Source organism: Bos indicus, chromosome 25 (assembly GCF_029378745.1).
Source record: "Bos indicus isolate NIAB-ARS_2022 breed Sahiwal x Tharparkar chromosome 25, NIAB-ARS_B.indTharparkar_mat_pri_1.0, whole genome shotgun sequence".
Taxonomy (NCBI): domain Eukaryota; kingdom Metazoa; phylum Chordata; class Mammalia; order Artiodactyla; family Bovidae; genus Bos; species Bos indicus.
The window spans coordinates 1780543-1791916 of NC_091784.1; positions in this window are offsets into that span (position 1 = coordinate 1780543).

Genomic DNA, 11374 nt, shown 5'->3' on the forward strand with positions numbered 1-11374 from the left:
TTGTCCTCCTTGTGGACACGGATGACCTGTGCTTCTTAAGGCGCTTCAAACCCCCTTCCTGTCTCAAAAGGAAGAAGCAGACTCTTCCTTTCTTGACAGCTTCTCTGGTGTTGTCCTGAGAGGTTGTGATCATTAAGTCTGGACTGCTTTCCAGCGCCACGGGGACATTCTATAACCTGCGGTCTACAGCAGCAGAACGTGGAGCGGCAGTAACGTGGCTCCGGGCGGACTTCACTCTGAGAAGGGCCCTCACAGGCTGCTCAACCCCACCCGCCTCTGCTCGGCCCCGCGAGTGGGCAGACCCCAGAGAGGCCAAGGCAGGAGCAGCACATGCCCACCCGTGAGGGGCCCGCCTCCCACCTCCCTGGAGGCCCTCCACAGCTCGCAGGGCCCACGTGGGTGGGTGGATGGGGTCCCCAGAGCCCGGCCTGCCTTCCCTGTCACCTCGCTCTGCACAGACGCGACACACAGAATTTTAATGTGCTGCCTGAGTGACACCCATCAAAGTGACGTGCAAACGGCGGCGCCCAGAGAGCTGCTAAGTGCCGGGAAGCAGGTGACGGGCCTGCCGCACCCCAGGGACGCACGTGTCACCTGCTCTCCCGCCTGCTCCCTGCTCCCGGAAGCTGCCTCGCCCTGCGGGGCGTGGGCACCCCGTCTCGCCCTCCAGGCTGAGGCCTGCTGCCATCAGCGCTCACTGGCACCCACCTGCTCTGCATCCTCCACTGGGTCAGCAGCTGCGGCGCACACAAGGAGCCCCATTGTTCTCTGCGGCCCGGGACAGCCCTCCTCCAGACGCACACCCTCGGCCCTCGCCGAGCGCAGGCCCGTCGTGGGGCTGGAAGTTTCCGCCTGCAGCAGGGGACCTCCTGCCAGGGGCTTTGGGGTGGCGGTGAGCAGGCGGCCAGGAACCTACCTGACCACACCGCCCGCAGCTCACACTCCCACCGCTGTGGCTCCGGGCTGGCTTCCTGGACACTGCCCAGGCTGGCCCAGCATGTGTGGGAGGTGTCCTTGCGAGCTTGAGGGTTGGCACCCCACCCTGCATGCGGGAGAGGAGAGCGTGGGCAGCTCCGTGGTCCCCCTTTCCCGAGGAGCCGCTTACCCACCGTCTCAGGGGACAGCCCGACAGGGACACGAGGTGTCGACCCGTCCCGTCCTGACCGGAGCTCAGGCCGGCCGCTGACGGTGGTCTCCATTTCTGAGTGCAGACACACTCCCCACCCTGCAGGCTGCGGGCACCTGTGGGCCAGCTTGGCTGCAGGTGGGCAGACCGGAGCTCCCAAGCGCCTCTCTCCTGGCCCATGCCTGCCAGGGCTGCTTGCGGCCAAGGGAGGCCCATGGTGTGCTGAACACTGCCCTCAGCCTCTCGGCTGACCTCACTCCCCACACCTGGGGCACCTGCTCCCCAAAGAACTGCTCCTGGACACGGTGCCGGCGTTCAGCCCTGTCCTCCGGGCCTGTGAAGAGTGGAGACGTTCTTATGTTGAGGACCAAGGATCAGAAAATTCGCCCCCGGGTGGCCTGCGTTGCAGAGCACGTGGCCACCACAGGGTGGGCATCGCGCTGCAGGACAGACGTGGGTGGGGCCAGGCTGTTCCTGTGAGAGATGCTTGCTGACCGTCGGGGGCTCAGAGGGGGCTCCCAGGTGCTGTGGTCAGTCACCCAGGGTCATGGGCAGCACACACAGGGAGGAAAGGTGACCTAAAGCAGGTTTCAGCGGCCATGGCCGCCCCAGGGCTCCGAGAGCAGCTGAAGCCTCACAGCCGCCTCAGAACTGTGACAGTTACTTAGGAGAGGAGTTAAGTGCGGCAGGCGAGGATGCTTTACAGATGACAGCGCCCTCCGTGGGGTGAGCAGGAAGCCCATTAGCCTCACGGTCAGGAGTGGGAGACGGTGAAGGCGCCTCCCCGGGGCGTGGGGCTGCAGGTCTCCAGGCAGAGCAGCCATCCACTGCTGCTGATGCCAAGGAAGGGCCGTTTCACACCTGGGACACGTCCTGGGGACGCTCCTCTGTCCTGAGGCCACACCTCCTTCGATGGGGTGGAGGGTGGGGGCTGGGGTCACAGGTCAGCCGGGAGACGGAGGGGCCGGAGCAGCAGGCGGCCCCCCCTAAGGAACACAGTTCCAGAACGAAGGGCAGCTTTGCTGTGCGGTGTCCGGCCAGGGGGGCGAGCCGCACAGCGGTTAGCCGGACACTGAACCTCCACCCGCCCTTCACCCAGATGGGACCCCTGCCAACACCGCCGTCCATTCAGCACTCCCTGCCCAACATGCAGCTAACATGCCTCCCTTCTTGGTTGAGACAAAATACAAAATGAGACCAGGTGAAAAGCACAAGGGAGGCCACGCAGAAGCTGAGGAAAACTCTCCCACCGGTGTTTACATAGCCGCCGGCCGCCGCACGTCATGGGACACGCATGTCCGTCTGTTCCCGCCTGGATGGGGCACCAGGAGGCCGCGAGCCTGTCCAGTGAGGGCAGGAGCCCCTCACGTCTACCTCGCACTCCTCCCAGAGGCCCCACGTTGCGTGGGGCCTTGCCTAGGTCCGCTGACCCCTCCAGCTATTGGAACCGCCGGCAAAGATGCCCTGTCCTCGAGGAAGCTGGGCCACCCTCAGGCCCCAGAAGTACTACCGCTGCCCGCCTAGACGTGTGGCTGCTCCTGCTCGTCTTCCGTCCCCCCACTGCCCCAGGCTGGGTCTGGCCTCCAGTCCACTGTCCCCCCACCCCCAGGACCCCATCTGCCCAGGAATCCTCTGGAGCTGGTGTGAGCTCGCAGGTCTCCTGGGATAGGAGCCTCCTGGTCACTTCTCACATCTGTGAAGATTTCAGCCAGAGCTTGGATGGTGAATTTGAAAGAGCTGGTTAAAGGCTTCACGCTTTAAATAAAATAATTTTAAATTGCACGCTCCCAGTTAGGAAGCATTTAGCAAATTGCCAGTCTGGGTTTCACGGACATCCTTGGGCGCTGCAGGAACAGGAAGTGACCCGTGTGACCTGCGCGGTGACCCTCCTCCAGCTGCACTTGGTCACGGTGCTGGTTAATACTCGGTTGCTGTGGCAACCAGACTTCAGCGCCCCAGGTGTCCCGCTGCTCTGGTCCATGCAGGTGTCACCAGCCAGCCCAAAACAAGATCCACAGTAATGACCTTGGCTGGCTTTGCGGGCTTGGGGTAACACACAGGAATGCTTCCTGTCACCGGAAATGAGACTTGGCAACAGATTTCTCAGGATTAACATATTCCAAACATTTAACATATATCAGGCTGGAGGGCACGGTGCCTTACTGTTTCTTTGTCTTTTGTTTCCTGTGCATGAGAATTAGCTGGCTCGTCTCAGAGAGCCGAGTCAGACTCCTCACGAGAGGCGGGCGGTGCTACATGGGCCCACCGGACCGAGGGCGAGTTCTGATCCGCCTCCGCGCTGGCCACGCAGGGCCGACGCTCTGAGACTGGAGGAGGTCGGGGCGGATCTGCATTGTCGGCTTCAGGGGACAGCTCCAAGTCGCCGTCCTGGGGCTGTGGTGCTGAGTCTGAACAAAGTATTCAGGTGTAACTCTGAACACAAAACTTATTCCAGAACAAAGCAAGAGATGTGTTTTTCAGAGTGATGGCTTCCGTGAGGAGGCGGACGTGGGCTGACGGATGCCTCTGACCGTGTTTCCACTCGGGCAGTGCAGGCGCCGCCAGAGGCAGGAGTGAGGGTGAGCAGAGCCCGCCCCGAGTGTGCGACCCACAGCCCCCCACGCAGAGCGCAGACGCACGGGAGCTTGCGGGAAGGAGGGCAGGACCCGGGCACGCTGCGTCCTCTGTGCAGCAGGGGCTCTGCGCCAGTTCAGGTGCAGGTGAGACAGAGGGCGCCGCCCGGGGCCGCCGGCTCCCAAACCAGAGCAGCTGCTGCCGCCCGCACACCCCGACCTTTTCCAGCGGAGGCCGCCACGGGCGCTATGACAGCACGGCTGATTCTGGCACTCTCAGAAGGGAAAGAGAGGAAGAGAGCTATCCAGGTACTGAAGATGAGCCAAGCGTTCACGGTGCTGGCTGTCCCGAATGCGGGTCCTGAACCAAGTGGCAGAGTGGTGGGGGCGGGAGGGAACGCACGACAGTGTTTATGGCGAAAGCCTGACCCTTACCTCACTGTCTTGTGTAATGGACCACAGAGAGACCCACTCCCTCCATTCTGGACGGTGCTTTTCACCAAGTTAAGGCCTGAGATGCATGGATGTATCAATAACAGACCACCACACAAGCCTCCGGACAAAGCCACACACACACACATGGAGCACAGGAAGGAGGGGCCCAGCCACAGAGGGTCCGGGAGGCCTGCGGCTGGAGGGCTGCCTGCAGGTCAGGGCCTAGCTTCTGTGCTTCCATCCCTGGGTCCCGCTGCTGCTCTTGAAGGAGATCAAACATCTCTTCCTTAGATGAAAGGAGATTTCTCACCGTCCAAACGGACAGAACCCGAGACACAGCACAGATGGCATAGGCGTAGACTGAGCTTACCGGGCGCCGATGCAGCGCCAAGTGCCTGGCGGGGTCCCAGTGACCCCTGCCCCCAGCCCCGGCCTCGGGCACAGAGGAGGAGGCAGCCAGGTGAGGAGCTCTCTGCACCCGTTGCTGGGCGTCTGGAAGCTCAGACCTTGAGATCGTCCCAGCCCCATCCTGCCTGCTCGACTCCACGCCAGAGGGCCCTCTTGTAAGGACTGTCCCCAGGGAGGATGGCCCATTTGTGGGATCCAGGCATCCCTGGGCAGCACCTCCTGCCAGGCAGCGGTCCCAGGAGTAGGCCAACTTTGGGACTGGCCAAAGACGGGTCCTACTTGGCGGCTGGACACCCTGCTACCCTCCAGCCCTGAAGACCTGTACCCTCCTAAATCCCAGGATGCTGGGCCCCGCCCCAAACCCAGGTGGGGCCTGAACCTTGCCTGCACCCCACCTTCGCCTCCTCTTTGCTGAGACTCTGAGACTCGTCCCAGGGCGTGAAGCCCCTCCTGTGAGGTGGAGACACTCCTCCAGCCTGGACAGCCACCAACAGGGCTTTTAGAAGCTCTTGTGGATAACCCTGGCCCAGCTCACGTCCACTCACCTTTGACTTCACTTATTAAAGCTAACTTATTAAAACTAACATTCATCCTTAACAGAAAGCAAAAACGTTTAGTGAAGATAACTCAGAACCAGAGAGAAGTAGGAAGCGACCTGCTCACCCAGGGGTAAAGCTGGTTAACTCCTTGGTCATGGATTTCAAAACAGCTTCTAGAGGCAAGATGGAATAGAGGACACACTGCTTAACGTGGCGTAAACATGGCCCTGCACGCTGAACAGCACTGTGCTGAGTGAACCTTATCGTGGAGCAACGGGAGCAGAAGTAGCGTGTATGTAACCAGCTCCCCACCTGAGCCTCAGACTCCCCCACAGTGGGGCGCCCTCCCTCACCTCCTGGTCCTGCTGCAGGAGCCCGAGGGGCAGGCCACCGGAGGTGCACGACATGCTCCAAAGGGGCGGGCACCAGCCTGCCCAGTCCTGAGAAAACAGCTGCTGCTGCTAAGTCGCTTCAGTTGTGTCTGACTCTGTGCAACCCCATAGACGGCAACCCACCAGGCTCCACCGTCCCTGGGACTCTCCAGGCAAGAACACTGGAGTGGGTTGCCATTTCCTTCTCCAATGCATGAAAGTGAAAAGTGAAAGGGAAGTCGCTCAGTCATGTCTGACTCTTAGCGACCCCATGGACTGCAGTGCACCAGGCTCTTCCGCCCATGGGATTTTCCAGGCAAGAGTACTGAAGTGGGGTGCCATTAGCAGACAAGCCCAATTTAGTCTCCAGTCCAGCTGCAGTGTCCAGGGCTGGCTCAGTAAGATGTCCATGGAGCGGCTGGGCGGAGGGCTCCAGGGACTCTGAACAGACTGGGAAGCCACGTCAGATCTTTTTGAGGCCGTGTTGACACTTTTCATCAGGATGAGCTGCCTCGTGAGGGTGGACTTGGGAGCTCAGCCTCAGCCGCCCCCCAATGTTGCGTGGCTGGGGCTGTGGCCCATCCCACTGCCGACTGGGCTGCTGCTCAGGGGCTCTGCCTGCAGGGCTTCCACCCAGCGTTCCACCTGGGTCCAACCCAAGACCCGGCCTTTGTGCAGAGCCCGAGGAGGCCCCCAAACTCCAGACACCTCACAGCAAGCGCAGCTGCTCCACGGACACTCAGGACACGAGGACTCGGGGTTCTCGACATGATGAGCAAGCGCACCACCAGCCCGGCTTCTGAGCCAGGTGCCTGGAGCCCCACTGAGACTCCTGTCTAGGGGGCTGCCCGCTGCTGCCAGTGACCGCTCAGAGGACCTGAGCCCCACGCCCCCTGCAGGCTTGGAGCTGAGACGCGCTCCAGCAGGAACCAGGCCGATGCGCTGTGGGGAGGGTTTTGGCACCCACCAAAGACCTACATCAGAGGTAGTGGGGGTGCAGGCCAGAGGGGGCTGGAGGAGCCCCTGGGGAGAGCAGTCCCTGCTGAGGCCCACGTGGGTCCATGGACACCACGCAGGTTTCACCCCTGAATCCGGTCTGTCTTCTGAATGCTCAAAAGACAGGCGTTGAGGCTGAAGCCAAATGGAAAACCGTGTCAACTGGACATGAACTGGAGACGAGCCAGCATCCCATGACGAGTGCAGAATCCTGGGTTAAGGAGGTGGCCCCTCCCTGGTAAGCGGAGGACATGGCCGCCAGGCCTGCTGGACGCACTGGGAGCTGCTCACGGGAGGAAACTGTGCCGGTGTCGGTCTCCGTTCAGCGGGTCCACCCAGACAAGAGCTGCTATTGTGACAGCAACAAAGCATGGCTTCCTAGTTTAAAATTGCTGTTTTAAAATATCAAAGCTTTCACAAAAGGAACTGGCACATAGTTGCTGACCCAGGCCGACCTAACAATGTCTCTCCCTGTTACCGTGCTGGCAGAGGGTAGGCTTGCCGACGCTGTGTTCCTCCCGCGCCCAATGACGGGGCGTGGGAGCCAGATGCTCCAGGGACGCACTCCGGACTCGGGCCGCAGTGGGCTCAGAGACAGGGCCTTCTCTGCGGGCCGCAGTGGGCTCACTGAGACTAAGGCCTTCGCTCGCTCCTCAGAGCCTTTCAGGCTCAGGACACAGGCATGTCCCTGGCACGGGAGCAGCGCCGGGGCGATGGGAATGAAGCCTGCCTGTTGGCCTCGCCTCAGGTGACGATCAGTGCTGAGGAAACAAGGACGAGGACCATCTCGCCAGCTGCTTTTAGCTGTTCTGTGCAAATGTGATCAAAAAAAGGGCTTCTTAAAAACGACCCTGACGATGCACTCCGGGACACCTCCGGGAGGAGGCGGTAGGGAGGTGTTGTGCCTCGGGCCTCATGCCAGCACAGTGAGGCTCCTGGCCCTAGACCACAAGGGCCCTGGGATGAACAGGGCAGCGAGTCATCAGTGGTACCTGCTCAGACAGAGCGTCCACCTGCCCACTACCCCAATCCAAGGCCTTGGAAGTCCCCACTCCAAATGGTAACACTGCGCAAGCAGAGCCTCTGTGGACTGAGGGGCACTGACAGGTTCTCACGTGTCACATTGGTAAGAAATAAACAGTGTTGGGAGGGGCCGAGCCGCTGTGCTGGCGAGTGTGGAAAAGCTGCTGAGTTTAGCATGATCAGAGATGAAAAGCAAAGCAAAGGAAGAGGCAGCCAGGGAGTGCCCTGGCCATCCAGTGATTAGGGTTCTGGGCTTTCACTGCCTGAGTTCACTCCCCGGTTGGGGAAATGAGATCCCACAAGCTGTGTGGATCCCGCCAATTAGAGAAAATTATTACACTTCACTATCAGCTTAGCACTCAACAATATTCACATAGTTGCAGCGTAAAGACCAAATATTAACTTAATGACACTTGTGATGGCTGACCTGAGATGGAGGAAGAGCGTTAGGGAGGTGGGAGAAAAACAGCGGGAAGTGCACGGAAGACGTCCAGAGGCGACACAGCAGAGGCACCGGACGGAAACACGACCGGATAACGGAAACACAACCAGATAATCACGACCGGATAAACCCAACAGAAACACGACGGGATAAACCCGACAGAAACATGACTGGATAAACCTGACAGAAACCCGAAGGAAACACGACAGGAGAAACCCGACAGAAACCCGACGGAAACACGACCGGATAAACCCAAGAGAAACACGACCGGGTAAACCCAAGAGAAACACGACCGGGTAAACCCGACGGAAACACGACTGGATAAACCCAATGGAAACCCAAAAGGCAGAACTGCTTGGGGAGATGGAGTCACCCCGAGAAGACGACGGGGTGAGCGCAGGAAAACCACGGTGAGCTGTTTGTATTACAGGTTGTGTAATACGTCTTGAATTTCTAATCCCTTCACACACCTAACTTAAAGAATAATGAACAATCTTCAGGCCATGCTCTCTGGTTGCAGTGTAATAAAATCAGAAACTGACCAACCAGAGATAAGCTACAAAGCCTTAAGCGTTTGGAGTTTCTGACCCTCTTTAAACAGCACCTGGGCTAAAGAGGCAGTAACACCTGAAGGTTATGAAATTGCGTGTCTGTCCCTTGTCGGGGACACCGGGCCTCAGCCCACAGGGGCCCAGGACCAGTCACAGGGGGGTGACCACCCATCTCCACGCTTTCATTTCAGGTAAGAAGAGTGGACAAGTAATGAGTTAATCAACTCAAGATCTTAGAAAATACTAAATTCCTTCCTCCCAGAAGGAAGCGACCTATAAAAAGTAAAATTTAATGAGCCAAAACACATTTAAAAAAATCTGATAAATAAAACCAGTTCTTTGAAAGGAGCCACATGGCTACTGTGCAGTGGGAGGGCGGAGGGGCCACACAGGCTCTGGTCGTCACAGGACTGTCACGTGGGGCTGGGCTTGGGGGCAGGGGGAGGGCGGCTGGTCAGCAAGCAGACTAGGGCTGCAAGACCAGCCGCGGGCCTCTGGGAACCGGGTGCCGATGAGCCTGCCTCGACAGCCTGGGCGATGGCACCCAGGAGCCTTCTGCCCATTGCAATGCTCATCATCAGCTATACTGTGAACTGAAAAGGAAACACTGGCCCAACACCTACGCGACTGAATAAAAGTACGAGGCAATTTAGAAGATTCCAGACAAAAGCCCTCAAATTCAGGGTTTCTTCAGTATTCTAGAATTCTGCTTATTCTGTTTTAGAAACAAACGGGTAACGAGATGTAATGGGAGAAATTCAGAAAAACTAAAGCCTCAATAATTATGTAAACAAGAAAAAAGTCTTCAAAATATATTTTCTTCTCAGTTCCACTAAGTGATGGTCACCAGATTCTGCCAAGTGAGAAAAGAGAAAGGCGGGACCCGACATGGTCGTGCGGGGATGCCAACAAGCTGTGTCCACGCTTACAGAGTTGAGCGGGCTCCAGGTGAGGACGGAGGTCAGGCAGGTGCTGAACATGGGGTGGCGCCTTTGGTTCCCCCACCCCAGCCCCTCCCCTGGGCAGTGGGTCTCCTGCACTGTGCTCCCTGTGGCCGGGAGGGGACAGAGAGGAGACAGCAAGGCCCAGAGCAGCCTGAGGAGGCTCAGGCCAGAGGGGCAGGTGGCGCTGGGACCCCAGCGAGGGCCCCTTCCCGGCCACGCACGGTGAGGACACAGTGGCGCCTCCTGCCTCCCTCTGGGAACCACCAGCTCCTCTGGGTGCATGGCAGCCCCGAGTCACCTGACCTAGGCTCTCAGTCCTTTCCAAGGACACGACCAGACATGAGGCCAGAACCACACAGCCCAGCAGCACCCACATCTCTGGGAGGTCAGAGGGCTGGGACAAGGGAGGCAGGGCTCGCTGGAAGGGTGAGCTCATGGCAGGGTGTCCTCAACTGCCTCTGATCACGGGAATTTAATCACAAGAAACTGCTTTCTGGGACATGGGGCTGATGTGAGGGCCAGGCAAAGCTCGAGCTGGCTGGCAAGGGTCTGAAAACGCTTTGGTGGCCTTGCTGTGGCCGTAGCAGCTCTGAACTCGAGGCTGGCCAATCGCTTCCTGCAGGCAGGCTCCACTCCAGCACTGACGGGTTTTAATAAAAACTTCCAATTGGGCCAGTAAAGCCCTCATTAAGCTGTTTTTAAAGCATGAATTTAAGAGAGGTAAGGGTCACAGGGAGCCTTTAATTTGCAACAGCTGGCGGGAGGTGCCGCTGTCACAGGGAACGGGGGGTCAAGCATCCAGGCCACTTAAACATGCGGCTGCCTGACCAGCCTGGAGGCAAACCTAACAGGCGGGGGCAAGGGCGGGCGCTGCTCTGCACCAGAGACCCGGCGGCAGGTGACCCAACTCAGCCGGCCTGCAGCCCAGGCTCCCTGCCAGACCCCTGCCAGCCCCGCTACGGCCTCCTGCACAGCCCACTCATGTTTATTTCAAACACTGTGGTTCACCACTTGAGGTGCCGCCTGGAGGATCCGCTGTGCTCTCGGCTCACGTGCACAACACGTGGCACAGCTCACGTGGGTCACCCCCACCGGCTCCGTTGGGGAAAACACGCCAGCTCAAACCTTCGTTCTCCAGTAAAGCCTGCTCTCCTATGCTGTGACCTACTACAACTTGATAAAATATGCCTTTGTAAACAAAGATGAAAACATTTTATCTTTCTCTACTTGATCCTGCCAGAATTCGCTTTCCAGCTGGCTCTCCTGTGGACTTCATGGTTTATTGCAACTGGATTTTAACTAGTTACACAAATCATTGTTTTGTCTCCAAATTGTTTGTGCTCCATGTCTCCCTGCTGCATGGTGGCTTTGTCAGGGGTGCTGGTGGCATTACTTGGATCCTGTTGTCTCTTAAGGCGCCCACTGTGTAGCCTGGACGCTACTGAGGATGGTTAAACATCTTGGGGAAACAGATCACATTTAGGATTCATGTAAAATAACTGTGATAGTGTGATTCCCAGGCATGGGAAGAAGCAACAAGGGAAAACATTTCCTGGATCATAGTGGTAAGTAATAAGATGGAGGATCCAGAGAATCTTTAATTATCAATGGGGCCTAATCCAGAAATTAGCAGCTGGAACAGCATATCAACAGGAACTTTCACCTGACGCAGGATGAGCCTCCAGTATCATGGGACAGAACTTGGTCATGTAATGTCTCCCAAATATTTGTCGAATTCCAGATTAAGAGGAGGAAACTGAGAAATGGAGTATTTCCTGCCAAATCAGTAAACAAAGGCTGTCACAGCCATCACTGATTGCACCCCTTCGATGTGAGCTGGTGAGCCCCGAGGATACTCAGGATGTGGAAACTCGGGACACCAGCGCCAAGAGCTGAGGTGCCCATCAAGGAGTGATTCAGTGAGAGCAGACTCATGCGTCTTCCCACACACAGAGAAGCGCTGAAC